The sequence below is a fragment of the Loxodonta africana genome, chromosome 2, assembly GCF_030014295.1.
Source record: "Loxodonta africana isolate mLoxAfr1 chromosome 2, mLoxAfr1.hap2, whole genome shotgun sequence".
In the NCBI taxonomy this organism is placed as follows: Eukaryota; Metazoa; Chordata; class Mammalia; order Proboscidea; family Elephantidae; genus Loxodonta; species Loxodonta africana.
In genome coordinates, this window is record NC_087343.1 from 218,917,330 (window position 1) to 218,944,911 (window position 27,582).

Genomic DNA, 27,582 nt, shown 5'->3' on the forward strand with positions numbered 1-27,582 from the left:
ACTCAGGGGCCGGCCAGGAGGTAGCCCACTTCTGAGAGGGTTTCCACAAGTGGGTGGATATCCATGCCCCATTCCATGTGACCCCACTGCCCTGGTCACCCCAAGGCAGCCATGAAGGAGTGAGCCTGGTATAAGAACTCCAACCAAAAGGAACAGCTGATACGGAGGAGGGCCAGTTGGCCTAGTCATTCCTTCTCTATGGGCGGGGAAGGGAGACTCACAGAAAGGCACTGACACGACTTTTAACCAGTTGCTGTTGAGCCAGCTTCACTCATGGCGACACCATGTGTCTCAGAGTAGAACTGTGCTCCATAGGGTTTTCAGTGGCTGATTTTTCAAAAGTAGATCACCAAGTCTTTCTTTTGAGGCACCTTTCAGTTAGCAGCCAAGCACGTTAGCCATTTGCACCACCCAGGGACCAATACTAGGGGGAGCAAAACAGAGACATGCCCACAGTAAGGCCAGAACTGAGACCACTACGCCCAAGCTCCATAGTCTCCTATATACCCCTACAGCCAGTTTCCTCTCACATAGGCACCCTGGATGAGCCCCCACTCCTTCCTGACCACATCGTGAAATAAGAAAGGCTCTCGTGCGGCAGTAATACTGAAGCAGTGACGTGGGCAGCAGGGAAAACCCCAAGGAAGTCTTAGAAACAAGAGGTGCTCAGCCATCTGAGGAGTTGTCAGCAGCTCCAGGGGGAGGGGCATGTCAACACTGTCAGCTGAAGTACTCTGAGCATGTTCCCTGTAGCGGGTTGGAGAGGGCCCTTCCCAAAATTCAGGTCTACCCAATACCTCAGAATGTGGCCTTATCTGGAAACAGGCTCTCTGCCGATGTCACTAATTAATGTGAGGGCACACTGGATTAGGGTAGGCCCTAAATGCAATGAGTCCCTGCATGTACAAACAGTTAATGCACTCAACTGCTAACCAAAAAGTTGAAGGTTCAAGTTCACCCAGAGGCACCTCAGAAGAAAGGCCTGGTGAACTACATGCAAAAAATCAGCCAGTGAAAGCCCTATGGAGCACAGTTCTACTCTGACACATGTGAGGTTGCCAAGAATCGACTCAACAGCAACTTGTTACTGGTTAAATTCAACGATCGGTGTCCTTATCGCGAAAGGAAAGAAACAGAAACACAGAAAGGAGAAGCCTACGTGAAGACGGAGGCAGATATGGGAGTGACGCATGTACAAGCCAAAGGATATCAAGGATTGCCGGCAACCACCAGATGCTAGGAGAAAGGCATGGGACAGATTCTCCCTCAGAGCAGCCAGAAGGAACCAATCCTGCCAACTCCTTGAATCAAGGCTTCCAGCCTCCTGAACTGCGAGAGGATGGATTTCTGTTGTTTTAAGCCTCCCAGGGTGTGGTAATTTGTTACGGCAGCCACAGGGCACTAATACACTCCCTGTAATTGGAAATCACTGGGCCACAACAGTTGCAGCTCACTAACCTCGCTCTTCATTTATCTCAGTCCTCCCCCACTTCCCACACAGCTTACTTAACTTGTAAATGCCTCACTAGATCACTGTACTTAAAACAAGGGCAATTCCGGAGTTGTGCTCCGGCCCCACACACCCTACCTCTCCAATGCTATTTGACGTTGCTCCATCCCCTCGCCCGCCAGCTGACAGGGCAGCTAAAAGAGAAGCTGATGCGTGCTGACACAGCAAAGCCGCGAGACGAAGCATCACGAGTTGCAAATGGTGGCACTTGGCCCCCAACCTCTGAGCCAGTCAACAACATTAATCAAGAACCACCAGGCGTGATGTCCAGAGGTAGAGAAGAGCAGCCAGAAGAAAACCAGCACTGTGAGTGTCTTCGAGGGACTTAGTCTTCTGAGGGTGAATGCCCGACATCACTTCTTTCTCATGACATCATCTTAAAATATTGTAAATGTGTGTCTTAGTTACTTAATACTGCCATAACAAAACAAAAATACCTCAAGTGGGTGGCTCTAAAGACAGAAATTTATTTTCTCAGCGTTCTGGAGGCTAGAAGTTCAAATCAGGGTTTTGGTCGTGTCAGTTCCTTCTATGGGACTCTTTCCTAGTTTCTGGTGACTGTCAGCAATCTTTGGTGTCCCTTTACTTGCAGATGGAGCCCTGGTGGTGCAGTGGTTAAGAGCTCGGCTGCTAACCAAAAGGTTGGCAGTTTGAATCCACCAGCTGCTCCTTGGAAACCCTATGGGACAGCTCTACTCTATCCTATAGGGTTGTTATGAGTGGATATCTACTCAACAGCAATGGGTTTGGGTCTTTTTGGGTGTACTTATAGATGGGTCCTCACTTGGCCTGTTTATGTATCAATTCTGCTCTCTTTATAAGACACCACTCAGAAGAGATTAGGTTTCGAACCCACCCTACTGTAGCATGACTTCATTAAGAAAACCCTTATTTCCAAACAGGCACAGGGGTGAGGACTTCAACATAAGTTTGATGGGGGAGGAGGGACACAATTCAACCCATAATAATGTGTATTCAAAAAGAGTAGAAAGACACGGCCATAAGTACGGATGGTGAGCGTTAAATACTCACCTGTAGAACCAGAGTAAACGATGTTATAATGAATAGAATGTAGCATACAATGGCTATATGCTCTGATGATGAAATACAGTGCAGCTATAACAAAGAGAGGAATGATACGGGACGTGTATAGGAAAAATGGAATAAGCTTTCTGATTGCCTTATGGGTACTAACTAGGAGTAAAAGGATACTAATTCAAATCAGATTCTGGGAAAGAGGGAAGGGGGAGGGAAGAAGAGGTTAATAGCTAATTTGATATTGCTCAGAGTAGTAATTTTAATATTGCTCAGTATAAACTGCATGGTAACAAAAGAGACAAATGTTGTTGTTGTTGTTGTTGGGTGCTGTCGAGGTGGCCCCACTTCATGGCAATCTTATGTATAACAGAACAAAACGTTGCCCGATTCTGCTCCATCCTCACAATTGTTTTTGTTTGAGTTCATTGTTACAATCTCATCTTATTGTGGGTCTCCCAATTCAAATAAGCCAACTCAAAAAATAAAATTTCTAAGACCATCAGGGAAATGTAAACACTGACTAGATATTTGCTAATATTATAAAATACTATTAATCTTTCATAAGAGTTAAGAGCATTATAATCTTCTTTAAGTTCTTGTCTTTTCTTAGCTTTCAGATATATATTGATATATTTACAGATAATATTTCAGTAAAACCTGTGAAAGCCAGAACCTGTGTAAGGCGGAAATCTGTCAGAGAAGGAAGACTCAAACATTTTCCACTAAAAACGAGTGATAGAAAAATTGTAAGACTGCACCCTGTCAAAGGCAAAAAACGTGCAAGACAAAGAAAAACATGGCAGTCTCGTCGAGTTCCAGCTTTCACAGGTTTCACTGTATATAATTTCTGGACCTGTTTCAAAATAACTTTTGAGGTGGAGGGTGGGGGATCGGAGGGGTTAGAAGACATGAGATTGGCCATGTATTGATAATTCCTGATACACCGCTCTCTAATTTTCTACGAGTTTCAAATTTTCCATAATAAAAAAAAATTTTTTTAATCATGCTTAACAATAATTTTCAGTGACATGAAAGATGCTCATGACACAGTATTAAGCAGGAGAAAACACTAAGAGCCAACCTATGCAAATCAATATATTCTATACCAAAATGTTCACTGTGCCTGTCCTGGATGGTGGATTATTGTGGGTAAATGTCATCCTTACGCTACTCTTTAATTTTTCCAGCTTTCTACAATGGGCATGTGTAACTTGAACAGTTATGAAAAAATAAACATTTATGTTAGTTTTTATGAATAGATTAACTTTGCCATCTGGAAATACTACTCTGGGAACCTCAGCAATGGCTAGTGCCATCCCAGGTTGCATCTTAGCGCTTAGAATTCACATTTGACTTGACTGTTCAGCGTGTCACTTATTTTTAACATGAGACATTGCAACATGTACTGAAGGATGTATTTATTTATGTTTCCAGAATTCCATGCAGTATTACCAAAGGATTTTTGTTGTCTTGGTCTGGGATTACCAAAGGAACACAAAAAGTCCAATAATTTCACACCTTTGACTACCTGAATGTCCCCAAAGGAACCAGTTGCCATCAAGTCAATTCCAACTACTGGCGACTACCTGTGTGTAGAGTAGAACCGTGCTCCATCGGGTTTCCAATGGCCGGTTTTTCAGAAGCAGATCACCAGGTCTTTCTTCCATGGCAGAGCTGGGGGGGTTTGAATGGCCAAACTTTCCATCAGAGATCTACCATTTAACCACTTGTGCTGCCCAGAGACTCCTCCCCAAAGAAACAGAACCTGACAAATAATTATTATTGGGTAAGGAGACTTGGTGACACAATGGTTAAGCGCTCAGCTGCTAACGGAAAAGTTGGCGGTTCAAACCCCCCTGCGGCTCTTTGGGAGAAAGACATGGTGATCTGCTTCCATAAAGATTACAGCCAAGAAAACCCTATGGGACAGTTTTATTCTGTCACCTGGGGTCGCTAAGAGTCAGAACCAACTCAGTAGCACCCAACAACAACGAATCACCGTTCTAGAAATTTCATTGCCAGCATCGACTTCGGCATTTTACCTTTTTTATTTTGATAAGAAATATGATCCAGAGAACTCCACACGCCCCTCTAACGCCTTCTCCACAGTTGTTGCAGCATGGGTGTAATATGCCTGGCAGTGGCTGTCCTGGAGGCTACTTCCTCAGAGATCTTGAGCCGCACCAAGCTCCTACGAACAGGGAACATGTTTTCCAGCAGTGTGTTTGTAGAGAAGGAATTTTTATGTCAGTAACGATCAGTGGTTTAAACTCACCCAGTCATACTGCAGAAGAAAGGCCTGGCAATCTGCTTCTGTAAAGCAGCCAAGAAAACCCTATGGAGCAATTCTACTCTGTAACACATGGAGTCGCTATGAGTCGGAATCCAAGTGATGGCAACAGGTTTGGTTTTGGTTTTTGGTTACCTTCTTAGGAATCTTTCTTTAAAATCACATGAAAGAAATGCTGATAGTCTTATGTTACCCGCCAGACTAGAAAGTTCCGGAAGGGTTCAAAATGTTAATAAAGCTATCACAGTACCTTTTCCACTCTCAAGGAGTCACTTACACCCTGGGAGGATCTGGCTAAATATTTTGCTCCATAATCTCTTGGATTTCTTTATGGTTTTGTTGTTTTTCCTATTTCTTCTATACTCTCTGAGGATAACTTGATCTTTCTGGTAAAATCGTCTTCGCTTGTGAATTTCTTGGATTTCCTGCTTGGAGATTATCGCCCCAGCATTTCCATATCACATCTGCACATTGGTGTTGTTCCCAATGTTTATATTTCTTTCCTTCTCTCCCCAGTGGCTCTCAAATGTCTCTTCCAATCTCAGCAAGCCACCCTCTGGAGCTTTAAGTTCCTTTTTATCCATGGGAAAATAGAGACACCAAGAGGATAAGTGACTCGCTGAGAAGCTGGCCTTCAAATTCATTTACGTTTTCCTCTAGCACATGTCTGCCTCTCCTTAACAATGATAGCTCACACTCGACCCAGCATGTTCCGTGCTGACATCTGAGGAGGCCTCCTATAAACACACTCGGTCATTCCAGAGGGGAGGCCAGCTAGCTCCCCCTACCGGGCTCTGTTCCCAGCCACAGGCATGTCTGTGGTTGGACACATCTACTCTGGGATCAGCAAGGGGATGAGTCAAAGTCGCAGACTTGGAATGTCTTTCAAAATAAATTTCACAAGGTGGAATTGCAATTTACAGGGGTCCCATATATGGGAAGCTAAACTTACAAAAGAACAACTACCTGTGAAGGTAAGAGAGAAGATCATCACTCTTCAAGACACTGGAAGAAAAGCTTAGACACCCCCTCCCACCTCCCTGACTTTCACCCAATGTTATGGGTTAGATTAAACCCGTTAAAACCCATTGCAATCAAGTTGATTCCGACTCATAGCAACCCTATAGGACAGAGTAGAGCTGCCCCAGAGGGTTTCTGAGGAGTGCCTGGTGGATTCGATCCGCCAACCTTTTTGGTTAGCAACGATAGCACTTAACAGCTACACCACCAGGGTTTCCTGGGTTAGATTCCAAACCCAAACCAAACCCAGTGCTGTCGAGTCGATACCAACTCATAGTGACGCCACGTACAACAGAACGAAACACTGCCCAGTCCTGCGCCATCCTTACAATCGTTGTTATGCTTGAGCTCATTGTTGCAGCCACTGCGTCAATCCACCTCATTGAGGTCTTCCTCTTTTCCACTGACCCTGTACTTTGCCAAGAATGATGTCCTTCTCCAGGGACTGGGACCAATCCCTCCTGACAACATATCCAAAGTACGTAAGACGCAGTCTGGCCATCCTTGATTCTAAGGAGCATTATGCTTGTACTTCTTCCAAGACAGATTTGTTCATTCTTTTAGCAGTCCATGGTACATTCAGTATTCTTCGCCAACACCACAATTCAAAGGCGTCAGTTCTTCTTCAGTCTTCCTTATTCATTGTCCAGCTTTCACATGTATATGATGTGATTGAAAATACCATGGCTTGGGTCAGGCACACCTTAGCCTTCAACACTTTAAAGAGGTCCTTTGCAGCAGATTTACCCAATGTAATGTGCCCTTTGATTTCTTGACTGCTGCTTCCATGGGTGTTGATTATTGATCCAAGTAAAATGAAATCCTTGACAACTTCATCTTTTCTCCATTTATCATGATGTTGCTCATTGGTCCAGCTGTGAGGATTTTTGTTTTCTTTAGGTTGAGCTGCAATCCATACTGAAGGTTGTGGTCTTTGATCTTCATTAGTAAGTGCTTCAAACCCTCTTCACTTTCAGCAAGCAAGGTTGTGTCATTTGCATAACGCAGGTTGTTAATGAGTTTTCCTCCAATCTTGATGCCCTGTTCTTCTTCGTATAGTCCAGCTTCTCAGATTATTTGCTCAGCATACAGATTAAATAGGTATGGTGAAAGGATACAACCCTGACACACACCTTTCCTGACTTTAAACCACTCCGTATCCCCTCGTTCTGTCCAAACAATTGCCTCCTGATCTATGTACAGGTTCCTCATGAGCACAATTATGTGTTCTGGAATTCCCATTCTTCGCAATGTTATCCATAATATTTTATGATCCACACAGTCCAATGCCTTTGCATAGTCAATAAAACACAGGTAAACGTCCTTCTGGTATTCTCTGCTTTCCGCCAGGATCCATCTGACATCAGCAATGATATCCCTGGTTCCATGTCCTCTTCTGAAACCAGCCTGAATTTCTGACAGTTCCGTGTTGATATACTGCTGCAGCCATTTTTGAATGATCTTCAGCAAAATTTTGCTTGTGCGTGATATTAATGTTATTGTTCTATAATTTCCACATTCAGTTGGATCACCTTTCTTGGGAATAGGCATAAATATGGATCTTTTCCAGTTAGTTGGCCAGGAAGGTGTCTTCCATATTTCTTGGCATAGACAAGTGAGCACCTCCAGTGTTGCATCCATTTGTCAAAACATCTCAATTGATATTCCATCAATTCCTGGAGCCTTGTTTTTCAACAATGCCTTCAGAGCAGCCTGGACTTCTTCCTTCAGTATCATCAGTTCCTGATCATATGCTACCTCTTGAAAAGGTAGGCTTACAGATTGCTTTGTATCTGTTTCACTCTCCCTTGAAAATATACACAAGTTTCAGCCTGCCAAAAGGTCTTGTTAACCCATCTCTTCTCACTAGGAAGTAGAAAAGAAAAGAACTAATGGAAGCCAGATACTAATCTGCACAAATTGTCCCACATCCTGCCCAAGGCTTTCTTTGAGTCTTATCATGGTGGTTTTTGATTTAATATACCTAACTCCAGGTACCCTTGTTAAAACTGCCATTAAGTTCATCCAACAAAATAGAAAGACTTGCTATCACCCCAGTTTCTAAAAAAAGTAACAAATGTAATTAGGGTCTTGTGATCATTAAGGATGTGTGTCAACTTGTCTGGGCCGTGATTCTCAGTGGTTTGGCAATTGTGATGTAGTTTGGCAGTCATATAACGATGTCATCACCTCCATGATGAGATCTGGAACAGTGTGGTCACCTCCATGATAGGGCCTACTGTGAGTAGCCAATCAGTTGAAAGGAAGTTTTCTTGGGGGTGTGGCTTGTACCCAATATGGGTGGACTTTCTGGCAAGGCTCTCAGGCTTTCGTTCCCGCTGGCTCCTGTTCGTCTGACCTCCAGTTCTTGGGACTTGAGTTAGCAGCTTAGCTTACCTGCCATCTTTCCTGTTGATCTTGGGATTCATCAGTCTCCACATCCTGTTGGCCGGAGCCCTGCTGTCTGACCTGCCGATCTTGGGTTCAATAGCCCATGCAGCTATATGAGTCAGAAGCCTCCAGCCTGACCCATGGATTTGGGACTTTCCAGCCTCTACAACCACACGAACCATGTCCTTGATATAAATCTGGAGCCCTGGTGGCACCGTGGTTAAGAGCTCAGCTGCTAACCTAAAGGTCAGCAGTTTTGAATCCACCAGCCGCTCCTTGGAAACCCTATTGGACAGTTCTACTCTGTCCTGTAAGGCTGCTATGAGTTGGAACCGACTCAACAGCAATGGGTTTTGTTGGTTTATATATATGTATCTCTATGCTTTACTGGTTTTCCTTCTCTAAAGGACCCAGCCTAAGACAGGTCTCAAGTGATTGCTTAAGCAACAAGATTCAGTCATATTTTTGTTGTTGTTGTTTTCTAACTTTTTATATCTTTTTCTCTAATGATACTTTTTCTTTCAGCTGCAAATAGCTTTCTCATTAGCAGACATTTCTGAAATAGAAGGGTTGTTTGTTTCAGGCTGCAGGACAGAGACAAGCATTAGTTAAAAGGCTCCAAAGGATTTTGCAAACAATTTCCACCCATTCTTCCAAAGCCAAAGGCTGCTTGTATAACATTTGTGCAGAATGCGTGGGCTCCCTACACAAACGTTTCCAGAAATGTTTACTTTGCAGAAGTAAGAGTGTAGGTGCACAGCTCCCAACTGAAAAGTTCCACATGTCCACAGGACTGCTGGATTGTTGAGCAGACCCCCATGCACCCCTCTGTAGACAGCCCTGCTGTCTCCGAGCCTGAGTCCTCTGACGAACTGTTCTGCTGTGATTCAGTTCCTCTCCATTGACCACTGCTTCGGTCCCTGAGTGGGATCATATGAGTCCCTGGGTGGTGCTAATGGTTAAGCACTTGGCTACTAAATGAAAGGTTGGAAGTTCAAGTCCACCCAGAGGTAGCTTGAAAGAAAGACCTGGCAATCTGCTTCCGAAACATTGGTCATTGAAAACCCTGGAATACAGTTCTACTCTGATACACATGGGGCCTCCATGAATTGCAATTGATTCAATGGCAACTGGTTGGTTACTGGTAGTCCTTTTGAATTGTCGTCAGAGTCAGGACTAACAGATTAGTCAAAGGCAGAGTACAGATGGGTTCTCCAGCTCTTTAAATGTAGGCAGTCCAACCAAGTCCAAGAACGGAAAGGTCCTGGACAGTCTTGGGGCAGGAATACTGACAATTCCATAACTGGTTTGTTCATCATGAATCAAACACGCCACCCAGATTGTTCTCCAGATTCGCTTCACTTATAATCCCAGTGTTTTAAGAATATTTAGATCTACATGTTGTTGTTAGTTGCTGTTGAGTACACCAAAACAAAATGTCAGCCGGTCCTATGCAATCTTCATGATCATTGGTATAGATCCACCTCTGTATGTCAGTTTGTCATACTGTGGTGGCTTGTGTGTTGCTGTAATGCTGGAAGCTTTGCAACCAGTATATCACACAACAGCAGGGTTGCCCATGGTGAACAGATGATAATGGAACTTCCTGGCTAAGACAGACTAGGAAGAAAGGCCTGGCAATATCCTTCTGAAGATCAGCCAATGAAAACCCTATGTATAAGAACAGAACTCCAAACCAAAACCTGTTGCCATCAAGTCGATTCCAACTCACAGCGACCCTATAGGACAGAATGGAACTGCCCCACAGGGTTTCCAAGGCTGTAATCTTTACGGAAGCAGGCTGCCACCTCTTTTTCCCATGCAGCGCCTGGTGGGTTCAAACAACTGACCTTTTGATTAGCAGCCAAGTGCTTTAATCACAGAGCCACCAGGGCTCCTAACAACAGAATATTGCCCAATAAACTGCTGGAAGATGAGTCTCCCCAGGTTGGAAGTCACTCAAAATACCAGTGAGGAAAAGCTGCCTTCTCGAAGTAGAATTGATCTTAAGGATGCAGGTGGAAGAGAGACACACACACAATGGAGTATCACTCAGCCACAAAGAGAATCAAGTCCTGACACATACCACATGGTAGATGAGCCTTGAAAGCATCATGCTGCGTAAAATGCGTCAGCCACCCAAGGACAAACACTGTGATTCCACTTCTGTGAAATGTCTAGAATAGGCAAATGCATACAAACAGAAAGTAGATTTGTGGTTACTGGGGGCTGGGGGGGAAAGAGGAATGGGGAGTTACTACTTAATGGGTATGGTTTCAGTTTGGGGTGATGAAAAGTGATGGTTGGGGTGATGGCACAAGACTGTGACTGTAACTAATGCCACTGAATCATACACTTAAACATGGTTAAAATGGCAATTTTTAAGTTCTGTACACTTTACCCCAATAAAAATAAAAAAGAATACATTAGCTATAGGGTTGCCAGATATGTTGTTGTTTCAGATAAATAACAAACTTTTTTTAGGATAAGTATACCTCATGCAATATTTGGGATACAGTTGAACTAAAAAAATTGTTTGTTGCTTACCCGTAATTCCCATTGAACTGGGCATCCTCTAGTTTATCTGGCAACCCAGATAGATAGCATCTTTGAGTTACCTTAAACTCCCAGGGAAAGAGTTTGGTGCCACAAAGCAGGCTGCGTGAATTTCTACGAGGCTGGGGCAAAAGGCAGGGTTTCTTGTTTGGCATCAGATCGTCAGTGCTCCCAGGATGAACAGCAGAGAAGTAGTTGCCCTGGGAGAAAGCAAAACTCTGCCATTTTCTATGTAGGTGTTGTGGATTGAACTGTGTCCCTCAAAAACATGTGTTGAAATCCTAACCTCCATACCTATGGATGTGATCTAATCTAATGTAATATAAGCACTTTCCATAATGCAATCTAATGTGAGGTAATCAATCAGGTGAGGTCATACCAGTGTCGGGTGGGTCCTAAACCTCATCACTTCTGAGTTATGGAAACAGCAGCATAGAGACAGAGACACACACAGGGGTAGACAGACACCAGAGAAGGATCGCCAAGAACCAAGAAATGCCCCGAATTACCAACAAGGAAGGAATTGACATGGCCAAGGCCTTGATTTGGACTTTTAGGACTGTGAGAAATAAACTTCTGTCCTTTAAAGCCACCTACAGGTAGCACTTTTGTTTACAGTGCACTAGGAAACTAAGAAAAAAAAAGAAAGAAAGAAACTAAGACAGTAGGTAAAATACGTCTGTGCTGTAATTTCTCTAACACCTGTGTTGTGATTGAAATGCAGAGTTCATCTTCAGTGTGTGCCCATGACTGGATCACTCTGCCTGAGATGAGAATAATCATCCTAGACAAAAAAAAAAAACTTTTTTTTTTTTTTTAGACTGTTCAGAAAAGGCAGAGCCACTGCACGGGCCTGTGACCTGCGCAGCCACATGGGCCCCGTGTTCAGAAGGGCCCACACTTGCCTCAACACTCTGCTGTTCAAGTCTCAAAATTCTTAGCAAGTTTTGAACAAGGGCCCTGCAAAATATTTTCATTTTGCACTGGACCTCACAAATTATTTTGCTGGTCCTGAGGACAGGTTCATCTAATGACACAGAAGCAGGCCACACAAAATGCTGTCATCATCCAAAACTGAACGACACTTGGATCTGTTCTTTACTGCTCTCACTTTTTGGAGATTTGAGCCCTTTTGCCCCTGGCACTTCTTCTCAGTCACTAGCTGGTGTTTCCAGCACTGCTTTGATTTCATTAGTGTCTTGCTGGTTCAAAAGATGGTTTTAATTTTGCATGCACTCTATGAGCTGTTGTCTGGATCCTCTTCCATCCTGGCATCAGGAAAACTTGGTATAGAATTTTCTGTGTGGCTCCACAGGGCTGCAGTTATTAAAGGACAATTGTGGCTCAGAGAAATTTAAAGGCTGGGCAGAGATTTTTCTTAAGCTCCTTGAATTAGAAATTTTAGGTTATTTGATTTCCCACCAATAGCTTATTCCCAAATCTCCCTGCCATCGGCTGCATTTATTTTCCAGTCTTCATTTTTTCCTCCCTTCTCACATAGGTTTCCCTGTTCCTTCCCCCTCCCCTTTAGAGCTTGCTTTCTAAATGTGCCTTGCTGTGTCTGATACATCCTTCTCCATGTCCTGTTGCTGTTACTAACCCTTCCATCATTCCACCAGGTCCCATGGCAGACCCACTGTCTGCTCATACCTTCTCTAAGGAAGAAGAACCAGAGATGAAATTACAATTCATTTGCTGCATGAGTATCCCTTTTAAACGTCTTGTCAAGGGCACTAAAGCCAAAGGTTAGCAGCGACATTTTGAATGTTGGCTTTCCCCTGCCATTCCATGTTGTCTTAGGCTGGGCTCTCCAGAGAAGCAAACCCAGTAAAGCATATAAATATATAGAGAGAAACTTATATCAAGAAAATGGCTCACGCGGTTGTAGAGGCTGGAATGTCCCCAGTCCGTGGGTCAGGCTGGAGGCTTTTCCTGATTCACATAGCCACAGGGGCTGGAGAACCCAAGATCAGCAGGTCAGAGAGCAGGGCTCTTGCTCACAGGCTGTGAAGACCCACGAATCCCAACATCGTCAGGCAAGTAAGTAAACTGCTAGCTCAAGTCCCAAGAACCAGAGGTCAGATGAACAAGAGCCAGCTACAGGATCCAGAGCGAGCAAAAGCCCACAAGCCTTGACAGAACATCCACTTATATTCAATGCAGGCTACACTCTCAAGGAAACTCCCTTTCAATTGATTGACTATTCACAGCAGATCCTATCATGGAGGTGATCATATTATATCAAATCTCACCATGGAAGTGATCACAACATCATATGACTGCCAAACTACATCAAAACTGCCAAACTACTGAGAATCACAGCCCAGCCAAGTTGATGCACAATCCTAACAATCACACATGTCTATATCAATCTCTTCAGTGACTATGCCTTTCCAAGAGTGTCAGAAGAGGAGCACAGAGCTCTGGCTTGTAGCCTTTGCTCTGTGACCTTGGGTCACCCCACAAGTACACCCTCATAACCACTAATAGTCATTTTCCATTGCCTACCCACCCCCCCAAACCCCCCCAGCCACTCTGTGCTCTGTCTCTATGGATTTGCCGACTCTGAATATCTCATAAAAATGAAATTATACATGACCTTTAGTGCGTGGCTTCTTTCACTTAGCATAATTTTTTCCAAAGTTCATCCATGTTGTAGCATATATCAATACTTCATTCTTTTTTATAGCAAGTAATATTCCATTGCATGGATATACCACACTTTGTTTATCCGTTCACCTGTTAACGGACAAGTGGGTTTTTCCCACCTTTTGGCTGTTGTGAACAGTGCTGCTGTGAATACATGTGTACACGTATGTGTTTGATGTGTACACGTATTTGTCTGAACATCTGTTTTCAATTCTTTGGGGTGTACACTGAGGAGCAGAATTGCTGGGCATCCCATCATTTTAATCATGCAGCAAACCTTCCTGATATCTTCTATTTCAGGGTATTCTGTGCAATATCTGCTCATACTTTTAATATCTGCTGGTCTTTTACAGCAAGCTTTTTCTGTAAAAGACCAAATAATAAATATGTTAGGCTTCCTGGGGCCACAGGGCTCTGTAGCAACTACTCAATTCTAGCTTTGGAGTGCAAAGCAGCCATGTTAGAAGTCTATCGTATTCAAATAAAACTTATTTTGCAAAAACAGGCATTGGGTAGATTGTGCCCCCAGGTCATGGTTTGCCAGCCTTGCTCTAGGATAAACACAGAGTGTGAGGCCTCTTCCCAGTGCCCCATTTCCTGAGGATGTACAGCCTTCAGCCTGACTTCCTTGCTACCAATGCAAATGAGCAAGGTAGCTCACTAAGAACTTCCTGAAACTGTAGATCAGCTCCTGGTGGAAGTGGCTGCATCATGTTCTCTAATGATTATTTGGGGAAAGTTAGGCCACCATCTCTCTGGGATGGTTTTATGCTGAAAGGCTGATCGGTCCATTGATTAATCTCTCAGTGCCCTTTCTAACATTCACCCTTTCTGAGATTTATCAGGGGAGGAAATTCATTCATGCTACAATCACTTATTGAGTCCTTACTGTATGCCAGGCACTATGCCAAGTTCTGGACATTCACGTTGATGCATTCCAAGAGATTTTTTTTTTGCATACTTCCACAAGAAGCTCATTACCTGTACAAAGCAGACAATGTCATAGCTGGCCAGGGCTTTGCTTCCTCAAAAATACCTAAACCTCACCAGCATTATTATACACAGGGGCTATACTCCCTCCATTGTTGTTGTTAGCTGCCAACTCATGGTGACCCCATACTCAACAGAATGAAGTGCTGCTCAGCCTTCTTGCACCATCCCCATGATCAGCAGTAGATTGGACCTTTGTGATCCATAGAGTTTTCACTGGCTGATTTTGTTGATGTAGATCATGCTTTGCAAAGTAGAGGGTCAGCAAAAACGAGGAAGACCCTTACTGAAATGGATTGACACAGTGGCTACAACAATGGGCTCAAACATAACAACGATTGTGAGGATGGTGCAGGACCAGACAATGTTTCGTTCTGTTGTATGTAAGGTCGCTATAAGTCGGAACCAACTCGACAGCACCTAACACCACCACCACAGGACCCAGCAATTCCACTCCTAGCTCTATACCCAAGAGACTTGAAAGCAGTGACATAGACACAAGTATACCAATGTTCACTGCAGCATTATTCACAATAGCCAAAACGTGGAAACGGTACTAATGCCCATCAACAGATGAATGAACAAAATGTGGTACAAACATACAGTGGAAAATCGCTGAGTCATAAAGAGAAATGAAGTCCTGATGCGTGCACCGCATGAATGAGCCTTGAAAACATGCTGAGTGAAATGAGTCAGTCACAGAAGGACAAATATTACATGATTTCATTTATATGAAATAGCAAGAATAGGAAAATGTATAAACATGTATTTTTTTATCGTTACCAGGGGCAGGAAGAAGAGGGAAGTGGGGGAGGGCATTCAGGAAGCAGTGAGTTTCTGTTCATGGTGACGGAAAATTACACAACAATTACGAGTGATGGTTGCCCAACATGATTAATGTAATTGATAACAGTAAATTGTGCATGTGAACGGTGCTGAAGTGGCAAAAGTTGTTTTATATATATTTCTACAACAATATTTTTTTTTAAAAGACTATTGCTGGTGGGGATGCAGAATAGTACAGCCACCGTGGAAAACAGGATGGTGGTTCCTCAAAAACCTGAAAATAGAACTACCATATGACTCAGCAATTCCACTCCAAGGTGTATGCACAGAAGATTTGAAGGCAGAGACTCAAACAGAGATTTGTACACCAATGTTCACTGCAGCACTATTTACAATAGCCAAAAGGTGGACACAACCTAAATGCCCATCAATGAATTAATGGATAAAGAAAATACAGTACATACGTACAATGGAATACTACTCAGCCACTAGGAGAAATGAGGTCTTGATACATGCCACAATATGAGTGGGCCTTGAAGACATTATGCTGAGGGAAATAAGTCACGGAAGAACAAATATCGTGTGACCTCACCTGCATAACAAGACAGGAAAAGGCAAATGTGGAGAGACCAAAGTTTATCAGTAGTTGCCAGGGGCAGGAGCGAAAGAAAACGGGAGAGGAGGGTGGTTATGGCTTACGGAGCACTAAGTTTGTTTACAGTGACGGAAAAATCACATTGATCAAGGTTAGGGTTGCACAGCTGGTTAACGTAATTGCTGTCAAGAAGTTGTACAGCTGTAAAAAGCTGAACTGGCAAAAGTTGTGCAGTAAATATATTTACAACACACACACACACACACAAAAAAAAAACCAAAACAGTAGCTGCTAAGGGTGCTTAGGTAACAACTAAATACCTCATATGATTTGGTACCTTGGTTTGGAGGTTTAGGGTCATGGTTTCAAGCAAGGCTTCAAAGCGGTTCATTTGGTTCAAACCCTTGCTGAGAGTTTGTATTTCTAACAAGTTCCCATGCGATGCTAATGCTGTTCGTTAGGGAATCAATTCTGAGAGCCACTAGTAGAGCAGTGGTTCTCAAAATTTATTATAATCAGTCCCTCTTGGCATCCATGAGACTCTTCCGGTCCCATGTGCAAAAGATATAAGCAAACTTGTACCCGAGAAAGTTCGGAATTTTTATGAAATCAGTAGTCATATGCTCGGGAAAGAAAGATTAGAACATTGACTTCTAACATTCCATACCAGTGAACAGTTCCGGGGATTATAAAATGCACAAAATCTAGTGAAATATCAGCCCGGAGAATAGAAATCCTTATTTTGCAACACTTACGAAGAGATCCCAAAACATTCCGGTTTTTTACAAACCGTCTAGTCATCGAACACCCTGTTACAGAAAGTCACCAGCCCCCCAGGGTTCCAGGCAGGCGCCAGCATAGGGCTGTGTGCTGTGGGACGCCCCTTAGGGAGGGGGCCGTGAAAGTGGCACAGAAGGGTCCCCTTTGGGTTCCATGCCCATTCCTACTGCTGGAGCTTCTGGGGGTTTGTGGCTTTGTATCTTCCCTAGAGGCCCCCGGTTTTGCCTCGGGTCGTAATGGGTGGGCATCCTTTTAAGTTAATTATCAAGAAAACCAAAAGCCCACAGAGCTCAACGTCCCATTGAAGGTCACACTGAGCTCCTTCCTCCCCTCAGCCCATCCCTCTCTCCCTTCTCCTCCTCCACACACGCTGGCAATTAGGAAATCTCAAATCTGTAAAAATATGACGGTAGCTAACGCTTCTGAGCACTTAGTAGGGTGACCAAGTTGTCCTGATTTGCCTTGGACTGTTCCAATTTGAACACTGAAAATCCTGTGTCCAGGAAACCCCTCAGTCCCAGGCAAACCAGGACAGATGGTCACCCAAACCATGTGCCAGGCACAGTCCTAGGGCCCCGTGAGGCAGGCACTGCATTGCTTCCTTTTTTCAGGTGCTCTCCAGCCACATTCACGCTCTCTAATGGCTACATTGACCCCAAATCTTTTTGCAGAGCGAAGATGGCTGGTTACAAATAGCACTGCTTTTCTCCCGCAGCAGTTCCCAAGTGGTATGCAAGCGCGTTGGAACCTCATAACTGGCAAGTCAGGTACTTGGCCATGTTTTAAAGAAAGACACTGAAACTCAAAGAAATGTAGTGCCTTAGCCAGGGCCACTCACTCCACTTGCCAGCGGTTGAGTGAAGACTTGCATCCGAGTCTCCTGACTTCAGATCTGTGTCCCCCACCCCGATCCCCCGCAGGCTTGGCGCCAGCTTGTACTGCGCATGCGGGTGGGATGGCCGCTCCTCCCCCGGAAGCCCCACCCTCCCGTGATACCTGAATTTAGAAGGGTGGGGCACGGTGCGAAAGACGATCATTAGGACAAGTTTGCGCCACTGGCCCGGGAATCCCTTGGTTTCCTTACAGGGACCACCTTCTCCCCACCTCTGTCCTGGTGCCGTTGATGTAATGGCAATCAAAGCCAACGGTAACATTAATGATAATAAGGAGACGGACCTCCCCCCACACCCCCCAAAGCCACCCATTCTGTCCAGGGTATCTGTAGAAACCCATGACCAGGTCCAAATGCGGCTCTATTTCCTGATCTTTCGTTGTCCTTAGGACCTCTTGCTTATCCTACTTTCATGCTTCCACCAGCTGGGTGGAGGCCCCCTCCTGCCTCCCCTGTCACTTGGGAAGTCAGACTGGCACATGGGAAGCGCTGGGGCTGGCAGCCAGGTGGTGGTGAACCTCCTAAGGCAGCGTTGTGCACAGGAATCCTCTCTGGTTTCCCTCCTGGGCAGGGAGAAAAGGCAGTTTTTCTCTCATCTTACAGATTCAGAAACTTAGGGACTCTGCCAATGCCTGGGGGAGCCAGGTTGATGCTGTCCCCTTTCCTGAGGCTCAGCCCTACTCCCCACCTGGTTCAGCTGTAGGATAAAGAGAGCTCAGGCTGCACTCTTTGTGGATAAGTCTGGAATATACTGTGGACTGCCAGAAGAAAGAACAAATCAGCCTGAGAAGGAATACAACTGGAATGATCCTTGAGAATGGTGAGACTTGAGTGCACTTACTTTGGCTGGACACATCCTCAGAAGGGACCAATCTCTGAAGACAGACATCATGCTTTGTAAAGTAGTTGGTGTTAGCTGTAGTAGTGTGGATTCCCACTCGTGGCAACCCCACATGTGCAGAGTAGAACTGCTCCATAGGGTCTTCAAGGCTGTGACCTTTTGGAAGTAGACAGACAGGCCTGTTTTCCAAGGTGCCCCTGGGTGGGTTTGAACCACCAACCTTTTGGTTAGTAGTCCAGCAGTTAACCATTTGCACCACCCAGGGTCTCCTTTGGTAAAGTAGAGGGGCAGCAAAAATGAGGGAGACTGTCCATGAGATGGATTGACACATAGCCACAACAATGGACTCAAACATACCAGTGATGAAGAAGGTGGCACAGGACTGGGCAAAACTTCACTGTGTGAGGCAGAGCTGACTCAGGCAACTAATAACCACAACAACCGTCTACAGTCATGATTGCCTCCACATCTGCCCTTTCTTCTCTTCCCCCACCTTCTGACCTCTTAAATCTTCCTTCAGCGTCTAGGACCTCCTGGGGGAATCTCCAGGAATGACTCATCACAGGACCACATCGGGTGGAGCTGGAACATTTCTGTTAGGACACAAGGTCCTGTATAAACTGTACCCTATTTTGCAAGCTCCCATGTTCAGCACCAGTCAATCTCTTGAGTGTGTGAGGTGGAGGGAGGCATGAGTCAGGGAGGCGGCTTGCATAAGCCTTGTCAACGCAAGACAAGCGAGGAATCAAGAGCACAGATTTGACAAAGGAGCTACATGTCATTAACAATTGGAAAGCATCTTTGCTCTCCTGGGAGATCTGAGGTGAAGACCCAAACCCTGCAAACAGTCTTCCCAGAGTCTCCTGCTGTCATGGATTGACTTGCATCCCCCCAAAATATCTCTCAATTTAGCTGGGCCATGAGTCCCAGTATTGTGTGATTGTCCACCATTTTACGTGATTTCCCTATGTGTTGTAAATTCTATCACTGTGATGAAATGAGATGGATTAGTGGCAGTTACCTTGATGAGACTTGCAAGACTAGATAGTGTCTTAAGCCAATCTCTTTGAGATATAAAAGAGAAGCAAGCAGAGAGACAGGGGAACATCATACCACCAAGAAAGCAGTGCCGGAAGCAGAGCACGTCCTTTGGACTTGAGGTTCCTGCACTGAGATGCTCCCAGACCAAGGGAAGGCTGATGACAAGGACATTCCTTCAGAGCCAACAGAGAGAGAAAGCCTTCCCTTGGAGCCAGCACCCTGAATTTGGACTTCTTTTTAGCCTACTGGACTGTGAGAGAATAAACTTCTCCTTGTTAAAGCCACCCGCTTGTGGTATTTCTATTATAGGAGCATTAGATGACTAAGACGCCTGTCCGAGTAAGGGGTAACAGCAGCTAAAATGGGAATGGGGGCACTGAGTCAAGTAAGTCAACCAGAAAAGAATAACTAATGTACAATCTCGTTGTTATTGATGTTGTTAGGTGCCGTCAAGTCAGTCCCAACTCATAGCAACCTGTGTACCACAGAATGAAACACTGCCCGGTCTTGGACCATCCTCACAATTCTTGCTAGGTTGGAGCCCTTTGTTTTAGCCACTGTGTCAGTCCATCTCATTGAGGGTCTTCCTCTTTTTCTCTGGCCCTCTACTTTACCAAGCATGATGTCCTTCTCCAGGGACTGGTCCCTCCTGACAACATGTCCAAAATATATGAGATGAAGTCTTGCCAACCTCACTTCAAAGGAGCATTCTGGTCGCACTTCCCCCAAGACAGATTTGTTCATTAGTCTGGCAATTTGAGGTATATTCAATATTCTTTGCCCACACCACTATGGAATGCATCAGTTCTTCAGTCTTCCTTTTTTGTTGTTGTCCACCTTTCTTGTGCATATGAGGCAATTGAAAAGACCATGGCTTGGGACAGACACACCTTAGTTATCAAACCGACATCTTTGCGACTTTAAAAGGGTCTTTGGCAGCAGATTTGCCCTGATATAGTGCAGCTTCAATATGGTCACAGAAGTGACAGTGAGCACTTACTGGGAACCCAAGCTGAGACAGGCACTATGGTCATAACTACGTTAGGTAGGGACAGTAGGCACAGAGAGGTTAAGAAGCTGCCCCAGGTCACACAGCTGTTCAGGGGTAAAGCTGGGATTTGAACCACAGCTGGTCCCAAGGTCTGGGCCCTTATTCTTTTATCCTGCCTTAGGCAAGGTTGTCGAGCCCACGAGCCAACACTTCTCCATAACACCAAAAAACAAACCTGTTGCCATTGAGTCAATTCCAACTCATAACCACCCTATAGGACAGAAAAGAACTGCCCCATAGGGTATCCAAGGAGTGGCTGGTGGATTTGAACTGCTGACCATTTGGTTAGTAGGCAAACATTTAAACCACTATGCCACCGGCTCCCATTCCCTTTCCCTAACAGTGAACAAGGTCTAGAACTAAAACTGTGGGGCTGCCAGCCTTAGAAAATGATCCCCAAGTTGATGTCTGGGGCCCAAATTAGCTCTGATACCCACTTCAGCGAGGAACCAGCTAGGGTCCGAGCCGCGCTGCAGGGACAGAGCTGCTGAAACCCCCAGGGTCTCCCGCCAGCAGGGCTCCGGCGTTGAGGGGACACGACCGTGAGCAGACTGGAAGCCAGACTGAGGGGGAGTGGGGGAGGGTATAGACCCCTAGGGCCGACCGTCCAGAGGGTCTGCAATTAATTAAGACGGAGGGGAGCACTGAATAACCCTTTTGTGGACCAAAGCACTCGGTTGAAAGCCCACTGACAAACCCAACAAAGCTGACTTCATGGTTTCTTATGAGAAAACCGTTAAGAACTGAAGAAACGCGTTGTTCCCAACCTTCATGTGAACACCCAAGATACGATTACAAAGTGCGGCGCCTGGTTACAGCAAACACCGCCTCTTTTAGTCCAAGGCTGTTCAGGTGTCGAACAGCCAGAAATAACACATTACAGCCCAAGACAGAGCCTAGGGTGCCCCCCAAAAAAACCCAGCTGCCATCAGGTTGACTCTGACTCCTGGCGACCCTATGTGTGTCAGAGTAGAATTGTGCTCCATAGGGTTTTCCACGGCTGATTTTTTGGAAGTAGATTGCCAGGCCTTTCATCCAAGGCACCTCTGGGTGGACTCAGGCTGCCAGCCTTTCAGTTAGCAGCTGAACACATTAACTGTTTTCACCACCTTGACACACCCTATTGCATGCCTAGAACTGCTTTCTCATTGTATTTTATCCATTTCAAAAAAAGACATCCATACATCATCCAAATGACTAGGCACCAGACAAGACTAGAAGGCTGGGTAGAAATCACACTGAAAGCCTCCACCAGGTGGATTTCCCCGGGCCTCTCTTACTTTGGACTTTTCAGTCATACAAAGCAGTTGCCATTGAGTCAACTCTGACTCATGGTGACCCCACGTCTGTCAGAGTGGAGCTGTGTTCCATAGGGTTTTCAATGGCTGATCTTTCAGAAGTAGATTGCCAGGTCTTTCTTCCAAGGCAACTCTGAGTGAACTCGAGTCTCTAACCTCTCGGTTAAAAGCCAAGCACATTAACTGTTTGCACCATCCTAGATTAACTAAATCCAATGATGACTATCTTTATAAGAGACAGAATAGGACACACACACAGACACAGAGAAGAATGCTGCGTGAAAGAGGGGGCAGAGATCGGACTGAAGCGTGTACAAGCCAAGGGATGCCAAGGGCTGCTGGAATCACCAGAAGTTGGAAGAGATAAGGAAGCATCCTTCCCTAGAGCTTTCAGCGGGAGCATGGTCCTGCTGACACCTCGATTTCAGACTTCTAGCCTCAGAACTGTGAGAGAAATTGACTTCTGTTGTGTCAAGTCACCACAGTTGTGGAATCTGTTATGGCAGACCTTGGAAACAGATATACCAGGTGACCGCCAGGTGTAGCCAAGGCTGCAAACCAGTGACATGTCAGGGGTTAGCAAAATTCTTGTTATGTGTAGTCAGACCCTAGACTGGGAATGAGCAGAAATGCGCAGGCCCAGCCCAGTTGGACTCCTAGGACACGGCCAAGATGGGCTGGAACTCAGCATGTATGGGCGGGACTCTGTGCCCTCGGGTCCTCCCTCCTTCTCCTCCTCCCCTCCCAGTCCAGTGTCAGACCCTGGCCGAGAGCCTGCCAGACCCATATGGGGGACAAGCCTAGGTAGGTGCACCATGAAGGACTGAGGGTTTGAAGGCCCAGGTGGACTCAGCCCAGCACACATGGCAGAAATATCTTGACAAAATCACTGCATCTCCCGATTCCCAGCTTCCTCATCTGTTAAATGGGGATAAAGACACTGTCTTAGTCATCTAGTGCTGCTATAACAGAAACACCACAAGTGGATGGCTTTCACAAAGAGAAATTTATTTTCTCACAGTCTGGAAGGCTACAAGTCCATATTCAGGATGTCAGCTCCAGGGGAATGCTTTCTCTCTGTGTAAGGTCTGGAGGAAGGTCCTTGTCATCAGTCTTCCCTTGGTCTGGGAGCATCTCAGCGCAGGAACCTCAGGTCCAAAGGATGCGCTCTGCTCCCGGCACTGCTTTCTTGGTGGTATGAGGTCCCCAGCTCTCTGCTTGCTTCCCTTTCCTTTTATCTCTTGAGAGAGAAAAGGTGGTGCAGGCCACACCCCAGGGAAACTCCCTTTACCTTGGATCAGGGATGTGACCTGGTAAGGTTGGTGTTACAATCCCACCCTAATCCTCTTAACATAAACTTACAATCACAAAGTGGAGGACAACCACACAATACTGGGGAATCGTGGCCTAACCAAGTTAATACACACATCTTGGGGGGACACAGTTCAATCTATGACAGACACCTCTCTTCATCTCTATCACAGAATCATCAGGAGGGTAAAAGGTGACGTTGATATGACAGTTGTATGTGGACGATAGCTATTCCGATGTCAGTTTAGCTTTGTGGCTCATATGTGGAAATCTCAGGAGAGGGTAAGGCGAGTTGGGGAGGAGACGTCACTGGCCCAGCTTTATCCCTTGCCCACTGGACTTCAGGCCTCTGGCAAAGTGGAGCCTCTGTCAACAGCGCCATTGCTAACCTCTGCTGGTCCTATGTCATAAATCTGTCAAAGAGAACCAGCAACAGCCAGCCTGCTTCTGTGGCAGCAGTCTCAGCCCGTGACGTCCACTCCAGGCCACCCCTCGTGAGCATACTGCACCTATTCAGTGACTCAAACACATGTGAGTTTTCTTCGTCTTTTGAAGTTCCGTGGGGTTACCTTTCCCGACACAAACCCCAGCCAGGCTCCTGGCCTTCTTCCAGTTGCCGTCAAGTCTATTCTGACTCATGACGACTCCATGTGTGTCAGAGTAAAACTGTGCTCCATAGAGTTTTTGTAGGCTGATTTCTTACGGGTAGATCGCTAGGCCTTTCTTCTGAGACATCTCTGGATGACTGGAACCTACAACCTTTGGTTAGCAGCCGAGCATGTCAACTGTTTGCACCACGCAGGGATTCCTTGGTCTCCTGGAGTGAGGCTGAATTTAGCCAGTGTTCCCCTAAGCACATGCTGATGGGTTCAGGGATCAAGTCACTGGTGTGAACCCCAGGGGATCTGGGCCAAGCCCTGCAAGCAATCCCCCACTGCGTATATGGGGCCAGTGTCTGTCCACCCCGAGACACTGGCTCCAGTCCCCCAGGCCTGCCGGCATCCTTGTGACTGGCTCCTGCATATACTTGAAAACGCCCAGTGTATGAGTCGATGCCTGGCAGTGCCATCACCCCTGTATCTGAGGATCTGAGTGTGCCGTGGTGCACGGTGCATTTGGTGGCTCTCAGATCAGATTAGCCTGGTGAGAGCATGCCCTGTGCCATCCTTGGGAAGAAACCACCTGAGAGGGTGGCACTAGAGAGGCAGGAGGGAAACTTCCCTGCCTCATGGATGTGCCAGACCCACAGTGAGCTAGCTCAGTCCCAGTGCGGCCACTTACAAGCTCTGTGACATTGAACTCGGCACACACTGTCTCTGAGCCTCCATTTCTTCATCTATAGAATAGCTTAACAACCCCTACTTTTCAGAGTTGCTGAAAAGGTTAGCGTTAAAACACAGAGCGGCACGGTGGTGGTTCAGTGATAGAACTCTCCCCTCGCATTCGGGAAACACAGGTCTGATTCCTGGCCTACGCACCTTACGCACAGCCACCACCTGTCTGTCTGTGGAAGTTTGTGTGTTGCTATGATGCTGAGCGGGTTTCAGCAGAGCTTCCAGACTGAGACAGACTAGGAAGAAAGGCCTGACAGTCCACTTCCTAAAATCAGCCAGTGGAAGAACCTATGGATCCCAGTGATCCGATCTGCAGCTGATTACGGGGATGGTGCGGGATCGAACACAGTTTTGTCCCCTTCCGCATGAGGTTGCCATGAGTCGGGGGCCAACTGGACAGCAGCTAAAAGCAACAACAGGGGGTAGAATGTTGTCACGGCCCACTCCTCACCGCACCTGCCGCTTTGACAACAAATGAATTAGTCTACCTTCCTAGAACCCTGAGTGAAAACTGAGGCATTATCAGGTGAGGAGGAGCCCTGGTGGCCCAGTGGTTAAGAGCTACAGCTGCTAACCAAAAGGTCGGCAGTTCAAATCCACCAGCCGCTCCTTGGAAACCCTATGGGGCAGTTCTACCATGTCTTACAGGGTTGCTATAAGTCAGAATGGACTAGGCAAGGGGTTTGGCTTGGTTTTGGATCAAGTGAGGAAGAAATGCCCAAGAGATGCCTCTTGGCGCCCTCTGTCTGTCAGAGCCCATATGTGGACGTTGGCCAGCATGCATTTAGGTACTTCTCTTTCTCTTTCTTTCTCTAGATGAGAGGAGACCTGTCCTGGTGAGGAGGCCCACGGAAACCAACCACGCAGGTCAACCCCTTTTGAAAGTTGCTGAGAGTAATAGAAATGGCAGATTGCCTGTCTTGAATTAAACGGAATAAGCAAAGCCAGAACCTCATATGAAGGTACTTACGAGGCACACAGCTTTGTGCACTTTTCTCAGCATCTTCAACCATCACCACGATTTATTTCCAAAACATTTTCATCACCCCAAACAGAAACTCTGTACCCCTAATCCTCAGCTTCTTTTAAAGTCACCTAGCCTGTGGTGAGCTCTTGTCTGGAGAATGAACTTGCCAGAGTCCTCTTCAAATACACAGAGCAAGGCAATCTGCACACACAAGGAGCCTGGGATGACTCCATTTCCACATTTCATTCTTAAAAAAACTTCTTGACCTTCTCCTGCTGCATACCGTTCTTATTTTAGACGTGTAGTGAACTGAAGGCACAAGTCATAGTTCTATAAGCAGTTTTCGGGGGATTTTTGGTTATTGTTGATGTTGAATGGAATTGTTTTGCTTGTTTCTTTCACTTCCTCTTTGGGGAAACCCAGGAACACGAGTTCCCCTTTTCCAGGTATTAGAAGTACGTCAGTGCAAGTCTGAATAAGGGAAAAGAAAAGTGCTGACTAAGAGGCTGATTGAATGGGTTGACGAATTGCATCCACTTGAGAATTATGAAACTGTGGCTCATCATTATTTTCTTTTGTCTTATTCTCCAAAATGTCCACAGAATATGAGTAAGTCTGTGTGTGCTAGATTGAATTGTGTCCCCAAAAAAGACACGGTGAAGTCCTAACCCCTGTACCTGCGAACACGACCTTGTTTGGAAATAGGGTCTTGGACGATTTTATCAGTTAGGTCAACATGAGGTCATACTGGAGTAGGGTGGGTCCTATACCTATATGACTGGTATCCTTATGAAAGAGGAGAAGGTACATGGAGACAGAAAGACAGAGGGAAGACAGCCATGTGACAACAGAAGCAGAGATTGGAGCCACAAGCCCAGGATCGCCAAGGATCTCCAGAAGCTAGGAGAGAAGCACGGAACAGATTCTCCCTCAGAGCCTCAGAAAGAAGCAACACAGCCAACACCCTGAATTTGGACTCCTGGCCTCCAGAACTATGAGACAATACATTTTTGTTCTTTTAGGCCACCCAGTTTGTGGTATCTTGTTACAGCAACTCTAGGACACTAATGCAGACTCTAAATGATATCTGAGTGCCTGGTGATGTGTGGAGAGAGACTGAAGAGGAGAGAGACCCTCAGTGGCCCCATCACCACGAGAAGCTGACCCGGGAATCCAAGCTCATCTTTAGAACACAGAAAGACAAGGAACACAAAGTCACCCAGCCAATGAAAGGCAGAATAAGTCTCCAAGGCCACGTTGGCCTGTTAAACCTCAGCGCCTCACTGCAGCCGCGTTCTGCTGGACAGCTCACTGATGAGGGCCAAATGCACCCATAGCAGCTCTGTGCCTTCTCTACCCCCACTAGGATTGGGGGCCTTTGTGGTTAAGAGCTACGGCTGCTAAACAAAAGGTCAGCAGTTCAAATCCACCAAGTGCTCCTTGGAAACTCTACGGGGCAGTTCTACTCTGTCCTATAGGGTCGCTATGAGTTGGAATCGACTCAATGGCAAAGAGTTTGGGTTTGGTTTGAATGCCTGGAGTGTGAGTAATAAATCCTGCATATGAAGAGGACCATTTCTGATCTATTGGTTTATGACACCTCAACATTGTTCAGAAAGAAAATGTAACCTCATCAGATAAGAACGGTCACAGATTTTTTTCTCCAGCCCAGGGTACATTAACAGAAGCGCCTTAACGGCTGTGTACGCAATCACAGCCCGACAGCAGATATAAAAATAACACCACAGGTAGCTTTACATTACAAAACCCATAAATACCATCCACTATGAGGGACTGGGTGCATAATTTCACACAGAACCACAAAGCCACATTCCTGATGGGGTCTTCCTGGTGCGCTTTACCTTTTTTGTTTTTTTAAAGCAAGATGCCTGGAGGGACCCCGGAGGTCATGGTCCCCAGACCTTCTGTTAGCCCAAGACTGGAACCATTCCTGAAGCCAACTCTTCAGACAGGGATTGGACTGGAACAGGGGATGGAAAATGATACTGGTGAGGAGTGAGCTTCTTGGCTCAAGTAGACACATGAGACTCTGTGGCCAGCTCCTGTCTCAAGGGGAAGTGTGAAGGCTGAGGAGGACAGAAGATGGCTGAATGGACACGGGAACACAAGGTGGAGGGGAGTGTGCTGTCTCATTAGGGGGAGAGCAACTAGGAGTACATAGCAAGGTGTATATAAGATTTGTAAACTTTCACTTAAAGCACGATAAAAATAAAAATTAAAA

The 27,582-nt window shown here is 45.8% G+C and overlaps 1 long non-coding RNA gene across 1 annotated transcript; it reads right to left on the reverse strand.

Annotated features, from left to right (window-relative positions):
- Nucleotides 1-86: 86 nt before the first annotated feature.
- On the reverse strand, nt 87-27,582 carry LOC135230393 (uncharacterized). Its single transcript, XR_010321063.1, has 2 exons — nt 18,339-27,582; nt 87-4,739 (listed from the first exon to the last, which is right to left on the reverse strand). It is a non-coding gene; the product is annotated as an uncharacterized LOC135230393 (long non-coding RNA).